The following is a 17,133-nucleotide window of genomic DNA, read 5'->3' as shown; positions in this document are numbered from 1 at the left end:
TATTTGTTTAGATATAGTTTTTTCAAAAACGCTGTAAGCAGACAGTTTAATTTTTTTCTTTGCTTTAATCAGAAATCTGTGGCAGAAAAATAAAATAAAATAACATGTACAAAATGCGTATGCGTATAATGATAATAAACATGCATAAAAACAATAAATTTTCATAGTAGTAAAAGCAAAGGCAATAACAGCAACAACAAATGTGCAATTATCAACAGCCGTCCCATAAATTTTCATTAAAAACAGAGCCCAACACGTATACGCCATGTGCAACGCGTGATAATTATGAGCTTAAAGCACGCAGTGGCACCGAAAAATTTTAAATTTTTGCACCTCTCGCCGCCGCCGCGTATTGAAAGCGAAATGCGGCGAAAAGCAGGCAAAGGAAGGACGACAAGGGCAAAGGACCATAAAGGAGCTAAGAGCAAAGTAGAAGAAGAAGAGCAGCCGCCTGTCAATGCTGGCTTGGCTGACGAAAGCAAAAACAAAACACAAGCGCAGAAAGCCAAAGAGCGCAGACTGTTTCAGCTATATACATATAAAAATATACAAATACATATATAAATATATATATAAATACATGTATATATAAATACATATATGTATACATAGCCGAGTGTCTGGCAAATGTGCAGAGGCGACAAAACAAAAAGTCAGCTGTGTGAATTGTGGGCGAAAATAAGTAACGAAAAACAAAAAGCAAGCCCAACTTTTAGATGATGATAATGATGATGATGAGCATTGACTGAGGCAAATGCGCAACATAAATGCGCTTACCCTTATAAGAGAAAAAAAAATAAACTGTCAACGCAATAAGACGACAATGCTTTACAAAATAAATCAGCTTTAAGCCAACTTGCAATGTTTTTGTTATTTTCGAAAAGATTTGAGTTGAACTTTATATGAATGCGATTATGTATCGCTTAAGAGCTGGCTTTATCTTAAAGGCGAAAAGTGTTTTTTTGTCTAGAAAAGTGTTCTACAAAGAGGAATATTTGGTCACCGATATTTATTGAGCTGGGTAGAGTTATCGATATATATATATTACAATCTATAGAAGGACACAGACTCACACAAAATAAAATATTATCGACCTCATTTCTGGTATTGAATCACAAAATTACCCAAGTCTAATTTAATGCGTTTTTTTCCTATCTACTTGTAATCACATACGAGTCTAATATATGCAAATGCAGTAAACAGTAATATAAACACACTTAATTTGATGTCTGATAAAGCCTCAGACTCTAAAAAACGCACACATACACAGGGACAGGCACCGCATCACTCATACGCCATATAGGTCAGAGGTAAAGGTTGCGACGCTTCTAATTTGTGTGCTTTCTCTTTCGCACAAGCTCTGGTTCTCGCTGTTGCTCCTTACGGTTTTTCTGCTTTCTCAAATATTATTATTTTTAAAATATTAGCTAATTTAAAAACAATTATAATTATAGGTCAAAACCTGATGCCAGCAAAAAAAAACATGTTTAAATTATCATAAAACTGAAAGTAATGCTATTTCGAAGAGGGTATCTTAAGGCAGAATACGTTCAAGCAACAGTAATGTTTTTTGTGTTTATTTGTGCTGTTGCAGTGTCAACATGTCGTCTTTTATGTTGTTTTAACTCTTACGCTTTATTGAGTCGCACAAGGCGACGAGCAAACGCCTAGAGATACGGAGCATATACACATATATATACACTTGCAATAAAGAAACGTAGGCCGCTTAATGTCGTCCTCATTGCTAACTATACAAAGATACCAATACATATATATACATTTATATATATAAATATATATATATATATAAATAAATGTGCCATTTACTCAGATCTTGTACATAGAGGCGAAACTGATGCTCTCTTAGGCATTTGCACGTCAGTACTACTTTCCCAGCATCCCTTTGGGCTTGTGTCTGTGTGTGCTTGTGCCCCCTTCCCCCTGCCGTATAAATAAAATAAATGTAGGTGAAAATATACATAAATAATGGCCACATGCGCTGTCTTTTTATGAAGTGTGTGCGACGTCTGTGAAAATTATAAAACAGACCCATTCCAATTCGCCTATGACTTTTTCTCGACTCTCAGTTGTGTTTGATTCACTTCGAAAGTTCAACTAAGGCTGTGTAGGCGTGTGTATATGGCAAAACGCAGTGAGGCATGCAACGCGTCATGATGTCATGTAGAGTATAAAGGTGTAGCGTATAGAATTATGGGCAGACGGCTAGTCAGGGCAAGGACAAGCATGACAAATACTTTTATGTTGTTCCTTGATTAGATTCGTGAAAAAAAAAAATTTGCGATTGTTTTTTTTTACGCTGTAATCAATAAAGTGCTTTTTTATTGTTCCAGTAACAATGCCAATGTTGTAAGGAAATTGTTGCCAATCATAAAATGGCAACAAAATGGTTATATTTTGTAATTTCCTTTTATAATGGAGGCGGCATCAACAATGCAAAAAAAAAAAAAAATGACAGCAACGATAATAAGCAAATTACAAAGATGCTGCTAAGCTTGGTATACGCTCCCTCCCCCTATTCCCCCGTACTCCTTGGACACGCTGGCTTTGGCTGGCAGTGATGTGGCACGAAGAAGTAGAAGAAGAATGCATTTGCATATATGCCGGCGCATAAATATATAGAGCACAATTTATGTGTGCATCTATTTAAAGTCCTCTTTTGCTGTTGTTATTGTTGTTGTTGTGTGTTGGTTGAGGGACGACTGCACTTGTCACACGTTGTCTTGTTCCAGGCATGTGTGTGTGAGAGAGATTATTTACATATGTATGTACATTTGTACGTGTGTGCGGTTTGCCCTCGTTGCGAATGCAAAAAAGCGCAAGCGAGATAAATAAGTAAAAAAAAAAGTTTAAAAAAAATAGGGGCACAAAACAAAAAAGGACAACATGCGAAGCGGAGCAAAACAAAAAGGCGGCCTGGCAATGCCACTGGCAGTTTAAGACAGACAACAACCTAGTCCAGCGAGAAAGAGAGAGAGAGAGAGAGAGAGAGAGAGAGTCATAGTCGAGGCACTGTGCTTGTGTGTGCTGTGCGTGACCCCCTCCTACTCACTCTGCTCCTCATCAATTTAAAATCTAAACTAGTTTGGAGGCAGCTATAGGCAATCCTAATTACGCAGCAACAACTGCAAATCTTGGCTGCTGATTTTATGTAGAATCTTTGCTTCAAAGATGAAGAAAAATGTTTAAGTTTGCAAAGAATCCATAAATCTAGAGGCCTTTATAAAAATACTGACACTTGAAGCATTTTTCTATTAGTATTTGCAAATAAATCAACTTTTTTAAGCCAAAACTTATTTTTCGCCGTGTATTCTGTAGCCATTTTTCACATTTCTTTACTGCTTTTTAAACTAACAATTAATTTTGCTCATTCCACACATTATTTCAAAGTTTTAATAACTTTGCGCATAGTTTGAGCTACTACCTTGAGCATTAATACATTTCACGAAGAATTTTACATATTGATGCATAATTAAATAAAAATGTTATGCTGTGGTAATATTTCGACAGTTATTGTTTCAGTTTGAGTCTTTGCCAAAATGCAGCTTGCCCCCTTCTTGCATTGTTAAGCTTGCCAATTAATTGCAAAGTTTTTAATTTGCATTTTTGTGTACAACAACAAAAAGAACAACAACAACTACAATATCGAAAAACTACCAAACTATGAGTGCAATTTGGGGAAACTTTTGCTCGGCGCACATTTCTGAATAGAATTCGCTGAGGTATTGAAAAATTAACACTGGCTGAGAAATACTTAAAGCACATACTCCAAAATTGTGGCAAAAAAAAGTTAAAGAAAATCAATAAAATGAGCACAATGAAGTAGTTCTCCAAAAAATGAGTTGCTCTCCAGCCAAACTTTACTTCGCCTAATTTTTTTTTATTTTGTTTGGTTTTTTATTATTGAAAAATATTGAATGAAACGAAGCGAGGGCGAGGGCGAGGGCGAGGGCGAGGTCGAGTTGGGCACAAGTTGAGAAAGTTTAGAAAGTTGGCGACACTTTAATATTTTTTTTGTGGGCTGCATTCGTTATATTATTATACTGGTAAATATACACATATATATAAATATATGTGTGTGTATGTATATATAATGTATACAACGACCACAAGGGTTAATGAACCCAATGTGCGGGCCACAAGATGCCCAAAGGCAACGGGCAAAGGAAAAACAGCCGCCAGCAGCAGTGGAGCAAATGGAGCGCGCCGGCTGCTGCGGCTCTCAGCAGTGGGTGTCAACAATCGCACAGCTGGGCTCAAACACACACATACACACACACACACACACTGTAAAAGTAGAAGAAATAATAAGCGTAGCAGCTAAGAGAAAGGCACACACATTCAGACATACACAAGGAACGACGAGTTCCGTTAAACTACCGCTGGACAACTTTAAAAAATGCATTTCGCTGCTGAAGCTATGAGAAATGTCAACACGATAGCAAACGAAGCTTAAAATGTAATCAGGCTCTTGCTCCTTTTTCTTTTCGATTTACTATATTTCCAAATGTATATGCTCAGCACTGTTGGCTTAAGCCAAAGCTGCAGCACGAATCGATAAACATGACTTGTTGAAAGTGTGCACGGTGCACTGTGCGTATGGGTAATGTATCTAACAAGTGGCTGCATTGATAAATGCCCCGTAAGTTGGCATCTCGAAAGCGTAAGAGGAAGAAAAATATGTCGAAAAGGGAGTGGAGTAAAAACTGCAGCTGCTTAAATGACACTTATTCATTTTAGAGGGCACAGCTTGTTTTGAACTTACAAGATTTTTAAATTGGTTATCTTTTATTAAAACACAGTGTTTAAAAATAGTTGGAAATTATGCTAAACTGAATAACTATTATCAGAACATTCAATATTATTTTCATTAATCATTAAAATACCTAATCAAATATGCAGCCTCTTTGGCTTTCCCCAAAGATATCAGAATAATAATTTATCAAATTAAATATTTAATCTCTTTTATCATAGGCTCTAGAATAACAATTTTCACAAACATTTTATTTTGCACAACAAAGTAGCACTACTTTTCTCTATATACACCAATTGTTTACTTTAAATAACCAATCCAAGAACTAAAGCAACTCAATTGCCATAAAATTCGCACGATGCATAAAGAGCTTAATAGTCGAGTGTCATAAAAATGGAAAACACTTTCAAAGCATTTGCCTATCAAATGCATGCTGTGAGTTCAATATACTTTCCATTTATGGTCACTGCTGGATTGTCTCCATAAAATCGTACCACATAAAGAGTTGCACACAGCTTGACTGGGCAGCACATGCGGCATGCAACGGCAGCTGGTAGCCGCATTGACCACAAATGGGACAAAAGTTTGATAACCGCAAATTTCTTTGACCGATACCATTAAAATTGCAAATGCCGATGAAATGTTATAGCAGGTGTATTAACTTCAGCTTAAGCTGCCCACAAATTGAGCAATTTGCAACAATTGTAAAGCATTGAATCGACACTATACCACTTAAGCTAAAAATTAAAATTAAAGAAATGCATGCATCAATTTAAAAACAAGTGGCCAAAACAAATTAGAAGCCATTAACTCCACTCAATATAATTTTAAACAACCAAAAATCAAGTTAAATCTTTGATTTGATGAATTTTGAAGAAAACACAAATATTTTTGATTGACATTTTGTACATTTTTGGAGCATTACATTTGTTGTTTTGATGACGAACTTGGAAACTTTCGATACACTTTAAATCATAGACACGCACCGATAAAATCAAAAATTGCAACTTGACAGATATTTAAATATAGATTTAAATAAATATAGATATTGCGTACATATATATATTTATATATATATACTTTTATTTTGAATTTTATTTTGGATGTTGGGGGGAAACACAAACAACAGCCGCAAAAGTATGCAACGGTTTTTTCGTTTGCTAACGTAACGTAACGCGAACGATAAAGACGACGAAAAACGGAGACGAACAACGACGTAGAGACAACGACGACAGGCGACGGGAGAACGACGCGTGGTGCAAACAACGGGAAAATGTTTACAAAGCGGCTACTGCCACACAACTGAGGCGACAGGATGCAATTGCTATCGCAAGCAAGCGGCTGCGGAACGAAATGGAATCGGAACAGACAACGACACGAACGCGCGCCGCCTGCACGAAGTGTGGCCCCCCCATCAAAACATCTGTTTGCGAGCGAGAGCTCGCCACAACCAAGCAGCGAGAGCAAGAGAGCATGAGTGAGAGTGAGTGGGAGAGTATGACGCAGAGGCGAGAGCGACAGAGAGGGAGTGAGTGAGAGATAGAGAGGGAGAGAGTGAAATAAAATAAAGCGGGCTAACTAACCTACCGCAAAGGACTTTAGCAGCGTGCCTAAGGAAATTAAACAGATTATGTGCTTATAAAAATAAATAAATGAAGCCAACTTAATCAAAGCAATAAAATGCAACTCTTTGTAGGGTAACCCCTACCCCTACCCCCACTCCCCCTCCCTCACCCCATCCGCCGTGGTCCGTGGGGCAGTGTTGAAAATGATTATAGCTTTAGATCTGGCGCTGCTAGACAAAATGGCGCCTGCGCCGCAATGAGGTAAAACAGCCTAAGCCAAAATAGGCCTAGGCGAATCAACATTAAGCAAAAGTGCAACGAAAATTGCCAACGGAAATTTTTGAACCATTGCCAAAAACACGACGCGACGAGGCAAGCTGACACAGCAGCGGTCGGACGGATGGAAGGACGGACGGACGGACGGACGGCGACATGAATTTAGCGCACAAAACGGAATATGCAAAACAAACACAAAAACAAACATGAGGCAAAAGCACGTGGCACAGCACTTGCCGGCATCTTGCCACATACATAGATGTGTGTGTGGCCATGTGTGCATGAAGTGGGTGGACGCTGGCAGTGTAGGTTATGACATTGTCACGATGCTTGCCTCGATTCTGCTTAATATTAATGCGGATTCATCTGAATTCGTTTTCAAATATTCAGCCAAATATTTATAGTCGAATTGAAAAGTATGTTAATAACAAGTAGATTTCTTTCTAAAAGTAATAAAACTTTGCTTACGTATGTGTATTAATAATAAATTCATTTATTATTATATCATCATATTTTTGTATCCTTCTATATGTGTATTTTTGTTGTACTTTGTATTTTGTTAATTTATCAATATAGAGTTCAATATTTAAGACAATCTCCATTATATTATTTTCGCGCAGCTTAACACGTCGATATTCCATTACAATTTCAGTACTTTAAGTAAAAAATACAGAAATGAACGCAGTTTTGATACATACATTAAGACTGTCTTTTAAATTTAATTAACTTAATAAAACCAATACAAGATCCCTTAGTTTTCATGAGCAAACCTTACGCATTTTTTGAAAAGAAATAGTTAAAGTGACAATGTGAAAAACAATGCATATATACATAAAGAACTCTTGTGCAGAAATATAAAAATATTCCGGGGCATCTACAGGTCGTGCAGGTCACTAGAGTTCACTAGCTTGTGTGTGTGTGTTTTTTCTCAATTATTTATTACTTCATGTGTCCTTCAATTAATTAAGTTTTTTTTCACCCGTTGTGTTGCCGCGTCATGAATTTAATTCAATTAAATTTAGCTGGCAGTATCAGGAGGAGAAGGGCCCAAGTGGCTGATTAATTGTTTTACCCACTCTCTACCTTTCTCCTCCTCTTTGTTAACCAAAAATGTCAAACAATAATAATAACAACAAAAGCAACAACAACAACGACAACAACAATCATCAAAGTGTACTTTGCGTTCATAATCAAATAAAAAAGGCGTGAAGTGCACGCTAACAAAAGGCTCAGGCAGCAGGCTCAGCAATAAAAAATGTAGAAAAAGAGTTACAAAATTAACATTATACTTGAAATGTAAGAAATAAACAAGCGAAATATTTACCAAAACGATAAGTTTCACTCAGGCAACAGAAACACGCAAGCAAAATGGAAAACTACTCCAACTTCCAAAACGAAAAAAAAACAATACAAATACAATTCAGAATGCTGTAGACGAGTGAGCTTAACTACGATATACCCTGGACTCTGTTAAATATATTATTCTAGTTTTGTTGCCACCAATGTAAGCATGCATGGAAGTGCTCTCATTTATTACAGTAGGCACAGGGGACAGTGATCGATGAAATGAAGTAAACTTGATCTGCGCGGAGTATACAAGAAATTATATTAAAATTTAAAGTCTATAGCTCTTTTATTGTCAATTCATGGCTACATCCAATTGGCCTGTTACATACTTTGGCACAACTTCAGTATAACCTTTTCAGCCATGTTATGGGTTCGGTGTATAAAGAAACTCATTTGCACACGCGACATTATGAAGACATCGCACAGAAATACAAGAGAACATAATATGAAATATTACCACGACAATTGAGTGCCCTTTTAAGAGGCCGGAAAATTACATTATTTTCCAAGCGTTGCGTACAACAATTAAGCGGCAAATAAACAAATTAAGTGCAAAAGTCATTAGAAATAATACACCAAGTAAAAGCTTCGATTTGATTTATGGCCACACCAAAAATGATGGAGCAAATCATAATAAAGGCACAACAACTCATCGGGTTGATTTCATTAGCTGCATGTAAAGAGTTGTGTGGTATATACTTAGTCCATAGCTGCTAAGTTTATTATGATAAATTAAAGTTGAAATATTGCAATTGAAGCCATGTGATAATTTGACTAGTGATCTCTATAGTACTTCTTTATTATATATTTGGCATGGCCCGTTAAAAGTATTTAATTTGATTCCATAAAGATGACTTATGCATAAACATTTAAAATTTCAATTAGTGTGCTATTGTTTTCTCTTTTTTGTAAACATTTTTTAATAATAATCTCGCTGCTCCATGCAAAAAAAGAACTTTGAATGAGTGCATTAAAAATTCGTTTTGGCACATGCCAAACAAAAATTGCATTATTCTTATCATTGCAAACATTTAATGTAAATTTTGCTTTGATTTTGGTGATACCAGTTTTAGTTAACCACTTTTTTGTTGCTGCATAAAAAACAACTAAACTCCGTTTACTTTTTGCTTTCGTGTATTTTTAGCCTAACTTGCCGAACGGCACAGGTAACTAGAAGGAAGAAAACCGCGAGGAGCGACAGCAGAGAGTATGAGTAACATATATGACACATGTCATGTGACGCCGTTACACATCATTTTACCTTTTTTTTTGCCGCGCACGAAGCACAGAGTAGAGTAGAATAGAGTAGAGTAGAGTGAGTCTGGCATAAAAAAGAACAACAACAAATAACACGGGTAATGACAACCAGCAAGCCAAGGCAGACCGAGGCAGGCAGTCAAAATAAGACATTTTGTGATAAGCGCACAGGATAACAAGTTGAACGTGACGAGCATGCGAATAAAAAACAACAGCAGCGCAAAATAAACTCGTCGTCCTGATGTGTTATAAACAATGCCTGGCACAGTCGACAAACTACACAACACACACAACACACAAAACACACACACGCATGGGAAATGACAGCAAGTGTCAGAAAGCAAAAACATTAAAAATAAAATATACACGCCATAGTAAAAGCACAGAGAGAGAGAGAGAGAGCAGCCAGCGAACGCGCTCTAAATGTCGCTGATAACGCGAATGTCAAGCCAAAAAAATAAAAAAAAATAGGGTGTACCCTCTCCCCCTCTAACCCTCTCCGCATCTGTAACTCTTTTACAACCTTCCCACAGCACGACTCTCACTTTCCATGACTTAATTTTCGCCGGCATCTCTTCGCTTGACAGCCAGTGCAAAATATAAACAGAGAACACAAGACGAAAATTGTAAAAAAAAAAAATAAACATGAGGCTTAAAAAACAAAGGCGGAAAAGAAAAGTAGAAATATTTGTTGGCACACATAAAAATGAGAAGTTGCTGCAAAGCATTTCAAAAGACAAAACGCGCATAAAGTGTTCAGCTTTTCCCACTGTTATACGCTCACTCTCGATTTCTCTCTCTCTCTCTCTTTCTCTCTCTATCTCTCTCTCTCTCTGTTACTCACAGCATCTTCTAGTTTCTCTAGTAAATTCAAAACATAATGTACATAATTTTTCATTATATTCGCCATAACTTAGCGAGACGGAGAGCAAAATGCGCGCTTGAGAAACACAAAACCAACACGAAACTAAACATCAGAAGAAGGCAAGCAAATCCGACTTTCCTGTTCATAGTTTCCACCTAGAACATATTCAAAATAGAATAGAATTTTTAGACGAGTTGCAACCGGAAATCATGATTTCAGCCAAAATAAAGAATTTATCTAGAGATTCAATTTCAAAATCAATTTCTTGCTAGAATTTTAACTTATGTTCTGACCTCAAATAACGTTTTTAACTTTAAATATACGATTGATTAGTGGCCAAACTATGACCAAAATGCCATTTCTCATGAAAATGCGTTGAATTTTGACAAGGTTATGGCATCGTGAAGTTTTGCCCGATTTGCCGATTTTCACACCAAAATTTTTAGTTATGTTCCGACTGCAAATCACGATTTCAACTTTAAATGTACAATTGATCTGGAAGTCAAACTATGATAAAAAATAAATAAATGGCCTTGTTATTGAAATTCTATTCAGCTTAGTCAAATTTATGGCTTTTCTATACCAGACCCAAGTGTGGATTTAAAATATCATAAAGTTTTCCAATCAATTTCCCTTTTTAATAATTCAAGCATTTTCTAATTTAAATCATTTTCAATCAGCTGCAATGCAGGCACACTTGAGCAGCATATCATTCAATTCCGGGTTCATCTCTGTCACTTAAACGCACAATCTAAATATACACCCCTCCATTCTCCCTCCCCCCCCCCCACTCCCCCTTCTCTTCCACAGCATGTTTCGATTTGATTCGATTCAAGGCAATCTCATGCAATCTCTGGCTTAATTTCAAGCCAAGCAGCAGTACGCTTTATGTCCCAAAAACGTATATGCACATAAAATATTACTCATACGCACGTTTGCACCTTAATAAAGTCGGCAAAACTTCCATGTCACTTGGCCAGGCAATCGCAAGCGCATGCAGAACGCGCTTACAATTTTTGACGAGGCGTGTGTGTGTGTAAAGAGAGGGGACAGGGACGTGAAGTAGAGGCAGTTGGCACACTATTAACTGCCACGCAAGCTGCCAGACAGCTCTCAACTCTCAGGTTTTAGTTTGTGCACTTGGCAAGCCTTCTGATAAAAATTCAAATCTATTTTTATTCGCTGCCATTTTCTGTACAATATTTGTACAGGTCTTAATACAAAAAAAATACTAACAATCAGAAATTATATAGATATATTTAAAAAAAAAAAAAGAAAGGAAAATAAATGACCACGCACTGTTGCACATAAAGCAGAATAGTAGCCGGAATGTTGGTTGTCTGTCGACTAATGGGACTACATCTGATATCTGATATCGGGGACTCGTAATGGTTGCCATGTGTGGCACTTGTGTCTGATAAAAATCAACAATGAACCGCAACAATAACATCAACTACACAATGCCAAGTACATATATGATTGGCTGCTGGACAATGGCAAACAGGAAATGCTATGCTTTATTCTATACGTACAAACACACACAAACACATTACAATCGTATTAACCAAAAGGTCTATATCAATTTCAAGCCGTGATACATTTAACTTTACAATACATAAATCAAAATGAATAAATTAAAAATATAAAATATTAAACTCTTTAAGATCAACTTTATAAGGAAAGAAAAATGAAAGCTATATATACCACTAAATAAATACCATTTAGAGGATGAATGATATGATATGAAATGATTTTCATAAGCAATTACTCTGAAGCTTATGGTCCATAATAAAGTAAATCTTAGTAGACAACATTTTTAGAAAAGATCTAACTAAAACTCTAACTATATGTAAGTTGCTAGAAGCCAAAAATGCCGTCTTGCAAAACAAATTTACTTGACGCTCAACGCTGTGAGCCTAATAAATAAACATTAACCAACTTTTAACCAATATTTACATTGTAATTTAGTCATTACGTCCAGCATTTCAGCTACCGGACAGCAAGCCGAAAAGTAAAGCCAACATTGAAGTGTTTTCACCTGCTCGGCAAATAAAGCAATTTTGGGCGCGTGATAAGCTGTTTTACATAAACAGAGGGCAGCGCGTGGTAACTGAACAGAAAAGTGTTAGTGTTAGGTTAAGGAAAAAGAGAGAGAGAGAGAAATAGAGAGAGCGAGAGGGAGAGAAGGGTGGAGTAGTGAATGGAGTGCATGCGAGGATTGACTCATATGCTAGGTCAACTGCAGCTTTGGCTGTTGCCATATTTTGCCTGGCAATTTGGGTTGTCTGCCTGGGCAGGCACAGGCAAAGCAGAAGCCTTTTCGCCTTAGCAATATTTAGGCAGTTTTAATGCAAAAGCGTCCACAAACCATAAATAATTGAAAACTGCAAAGACGTGCAAAAAATGCAGAGGCGAGCTTCTAAAAAAAAAAGCAAAAAATAGAGAAAAATAGAGAAAAAGAAATGAAACGATATAGGAAGAGGCAGTCAGCAGCCAGCGAGTTGTTGTAGTGAAGCATGCAAAAGTCCCATTAAGGCTAATAGGCCCAAAAGGACCAGCGCGAGACAGCTGTAGACGGAGAGCTAGAGACAGTTAGTCAGTCCATGACTTGGCTGAGTTAGTTGCACTGGCTACAACACCTACCAGGGCTGGCATTTCAAGCTAAGCTCATTATCGCAATCATATGTTTTTCATTTCAACCGATTAAAAGCCAGTCAAAATTATCTTTGAAATCCTTGAGAAAGTTTTAAGCATTTTAATACATCCGCTTAGCATTTACCTAGGTAAATCAATTTAAATAACATAAAATAAAAAATATCCACTACCAAATCTATTTCTTAAAAATATTCATAGAAAAGAAAATAAAACTTAAACAGAATGGAACAGCTTTAATAAATTTGAATGCATAGAATATATGGGAGATAAATTATTAAAAAAGTAAGTTAATTTAAATAACAAACGTTTCTCTTTGAAATCATTACTACAGAGTTGTATACAGTAATATAAATATACATATAAAAATAAAGATGCTAATTCTGTTGTTTGAATTCAGAACGAAAGTGTCTAATCTACAACAAATTTCCAAGCAATTGGAAAAGGAACTATATCATTAGCTGTGTAATTTTGATAATGTTCCGTCCCTGTGCCACCGAAATTGTTGGCGTTTGCACGTTTAGTGTTGTAGCTAACTGTTAATTTTGTCTCTTTTTCTGTTTGGGGTCTATGCAAGTTGGACAGCACCACACACCATAACACACCGCAGCCAAAAAAGTAGGCTGCACAATTTTGGGGGCTGCCCTGCAGCGGCTAAAACGAGAACCGTTTTCAGTTTTCAGCTTGAATGTGTTTTTTTTTTTTCCTTTTGGTTTTTTCAAAACGCCGCTAGCACTTTGCAGCACTTTAGCGTCGCTTATCCTAATTGTGGTTATTTTGTGTGTGAGTGTCCTTCGTGAGCCGCTCACGTGAAACGTGCATAGAGCATGTCCTGCCACGTTTGTCTGTCCTGTGTTGTATATATGTACGCGCGTGTGTGTGTGTGTGTTCACAATTTTTTTGGCATTTAGCCAGATAATTTTCTTGCCTGCTCAGCTCAACTGAACTCAACTCGACTCGACGCGAATCAGCTTGCCCCGTTTGTCTTGTCCATTTCTGTTGCAAAGTTAATGTGTCCTGGCAGGCCTACAATATTTAATACACAACTTTTTTCCTTTTCTTTTGCTCTTTCTCCTTCTTTTGCTCTTTGCCTTTTGGCATTTGTGTTATTATTATCTGTTTGTGTGTATGAGTGTTCACTGTTTCGCGTGGGCGTTTAGCCACTTTTATTTATGATTAGCTGTAAATTCAGTTGGCGCTTTTTTGAAATGGCTTCTTAGCTAGGCGAACTAGCATTGTTGAGACGTATACTAATGTGATATATGCTTAGATAGAAGACTATCATAGTTTGCTCTTTTCATAACTACTATTTTGTAAGTTGTTTTTTTATTATATAGAGCGTTATCTAAGCTTAACAGGTTAGAAAAAGCATACATATATATTATTCATAAAGCTGGCATATACTTTTAAGGCATTTTTAGTACATAGGGTATTAAATAGCATGCCCTTATGCTGAATGTGTGCTTGTGGCAGTTCTTACAAATCTATGAACTCAAATCTGTGATATTTTAATATATACCATAGCTCAGAGAGAAATTTGTGTTTGTTTTGTCCTAAAAACACATATTTTTACTACACTGCACCACACTTATTTGAAAATACTGCATTTGCTTCAAGTTAAAGTTCGATTTTTCGCTGGCATTTTGAAAATTTCGCACTAGCATCAATCTTTTACTTTGCACTTCTTGCCAGTGAGCACCTATGGCTCTCAATGCTCGTTCCCCGCACACCTCTTCATCAATAGTTGAGATCACGTACAACCTGGATGCTGGGTGCCATTTTGTCAACTTCTAATAAATTTGCTGTGCAAAGGGAGGAAAAAAAGTTTGCAGATACAGTGGAACGCACTTCGAACTGCCGCCTGCCATGGGGTCCTTTGGTCGGGTTGCGAGGAGGGTGGTGGGTGGGTGGGTGCCGCAGCCGAGCCTAAACAATGGCAATGGCGACGATGCCGTCATTTTGTAAATCAAACAAGTTTTAAGTGCGCCCAGGCGAACAGAACTCGGTCGGGCTAGGTGCTACCAACCGCCAGGCAGGCAGACAGTGGCTGGCAACAACAAGAACAACACCACACAAAATATTCATGAACACAACAGGCTCATAAATAAATTGCAGCACCAAACGGAACGGAGCGTTGTGTCGTCTGCTGATGCAGCTGCTCGGTCTCTGGCTCGGGCTCGTTCAGTGCTGCCACCAAAATGGGCACAAAGTGGCTGCGAGTGGCGTGAAAAACTTGAAAATATGCTAACATAATGCAACCGAGCGATAGAATGGAGGCTACAGCAAACGGAGGCAGTGGCGGAGGCGGAGGCGGACGCGGCAGCTGCTGATGTAGTAGATGCAGCATCAAGGTTTTATGATGCTTCGATTTCGTGGAATTAGCAATGAGCCCAATCGATGCAGCTGCAACAGCAGCGGACGCAACCCAAATCACTCACAATCTCTTCTCGATATTTATTTTTAGAGTCAGTCAGCAAAGCGCGTTTTTAATATCACCTGAAAATATACAGACTGTCATCTTTGCTCGTCTGCAAAGTGCAATCGTGAATTATTCGTTTGGTTCTTTGGCAGCTGTCAGCTTTAAATTGAGTCGCATGGCAAAGTGAGGAAAATTGTGTCTGTTAATTAATTTAAGACATTAAAATTGCGGAAAGTCTTTGATATGCAATTTGCAAAACTTACACGTTCACGGCTCGAGGATAAGCAAAGGCTCTACGGTGAGTCGGTGAGATGGCGACAAAAAGCCATGAAATAAATTATTTCAAGAATCAATTACAACTAATAGCATAGACCACTTGAAAATCAATTCAATTCACATGAAAGCCAGTCTGACAGAAACAGAGTCACAGTTACGGAGACGGCAACTGAGGCTGAAGGCGAAGCACAGCAGCCAGGATAACTTCAGGACCAAATGAATCGATGTGTGTATGTGTGTGTGTGTGTGTGTGTGTGTGTGTGTGTGTATGTGTGTGTGGTGCACACAGATTGGTTGCAGTCAACCAGAGAGCTCCACTTACTACACATATGTGACGATTTAAGCTAATGCATAATTGATTGTAATGCCCCGGCAAGCCGATTTCGACTTTGTCAGCCTTCAACGGACCATCGACTGTGCCTGCCAAATTAAGCAGGTAAAGTTGCTAGCAAGACATTAATATTGATATTGCACGTTGCAGCAGCAAAATTATACACATGAAAGCAAAGTGCTTTTTGGAAATAATTTAAAGTTACGTGTACTTGGAAAGAATATTCACATTTTATTGTTAGGTGAAAAACATAATATTTAATCAATAATATTCTCTAAGACATACAGTAATCATGAAAAAAGTTATAGTTTCTTGAAATTAGGAACAATATTCAAATAAATGAAAAACATTTAATTTAATAATTTAACTGGATTGTTTGCAACGATATTATACAAACAATAAAAGAATATTGTTGATAATTTTTCATGAGGATATACCATATATCCTTATATGTGCTTTATACACTTACATAAATTCAAAAATATTTATATTTCCCATTTCACAGACTTTCAGCAATATGTGTATTTATTGTTATGAAAGAAAGGATATCTTAACAACGTCAGGGATTATATGCGTTTACAGGCTGTAGTCAAATTACCAACGGATAAATTGTTCTATAATATAAATATTAAAAAAAAACTGTTTGATTTTTCCTAGAAACTACTCTGATCTCGATGATTTTGTATGTAAATGTCAGGAACTCAATAGCAAACCTTGATAGATAGTTTTATTAAGTTAAATTAGTATAGTTGCTTTTACAAGAACTCATCTTTCGTCCGATTGTTCTTATGGGAACTAAAAGTTTCATAAAGATAGCTTCAAAACAAAGGGATTAACATGCGTACAAGCTAAATCTACTAGGCTACGGAGGCCTACATATAATTTATGGGTCATTATGAAGAGGTCTACTTCAGTGCCTTACAAACTTCTCGAAAAAATACAAAACCCTCTAAAATATTATAAAATACCATCTTAAAACTTTCGCAGAAAAAATTACTTTTTGAATAAAATATAAACATTTCTATTTTGCGCTCCGCAAAGCCGAAAGTACAAATATATATCTTAGGCATATACAATATACATACATATATCTAACTTTGCCTCGTAATCTTTCAAATTCATCAACGAAGAACAATATTAAAACCCAGAGACACACACACACGCGGAACACAAAGCTAAATTTTAAGTGCTTGCAATTCAACTTTATAAAATGCCACTCATTATAAACTCACACAAGAACTGCTGGGCTTGTGCCGGTCCCATCTTATCATCAATCCCAAAGGCTCGTCAGTGGATTTTGGTCACTTTTATATTTATGAAATGCATAAACAAGAACGGCAAAAACCAGGGAGCAATATCCTCCCAGTATCCTCG

The sequence above is a fragment of the Drosophila grimshawi genome, unplaced genomic scaffold (genome assembly GCF_018153295.1).
Source record: "Drosophila grimshawi isolate 15287-2541.00 unplaced genomic scaffold, ASM1815329v1 contig_44, whole genome shotgun sequence".
NCBI lineage: Eukaryota > Metazoa > Arthropoda > Insecta > Diptera > Drosophilidae > Drosophila > Drosophila grimshawi.
The sequence above is the reverse complement of the archived record's forward strand: the minus strand, read 5'-3'. Positions refer to the sequence as shown.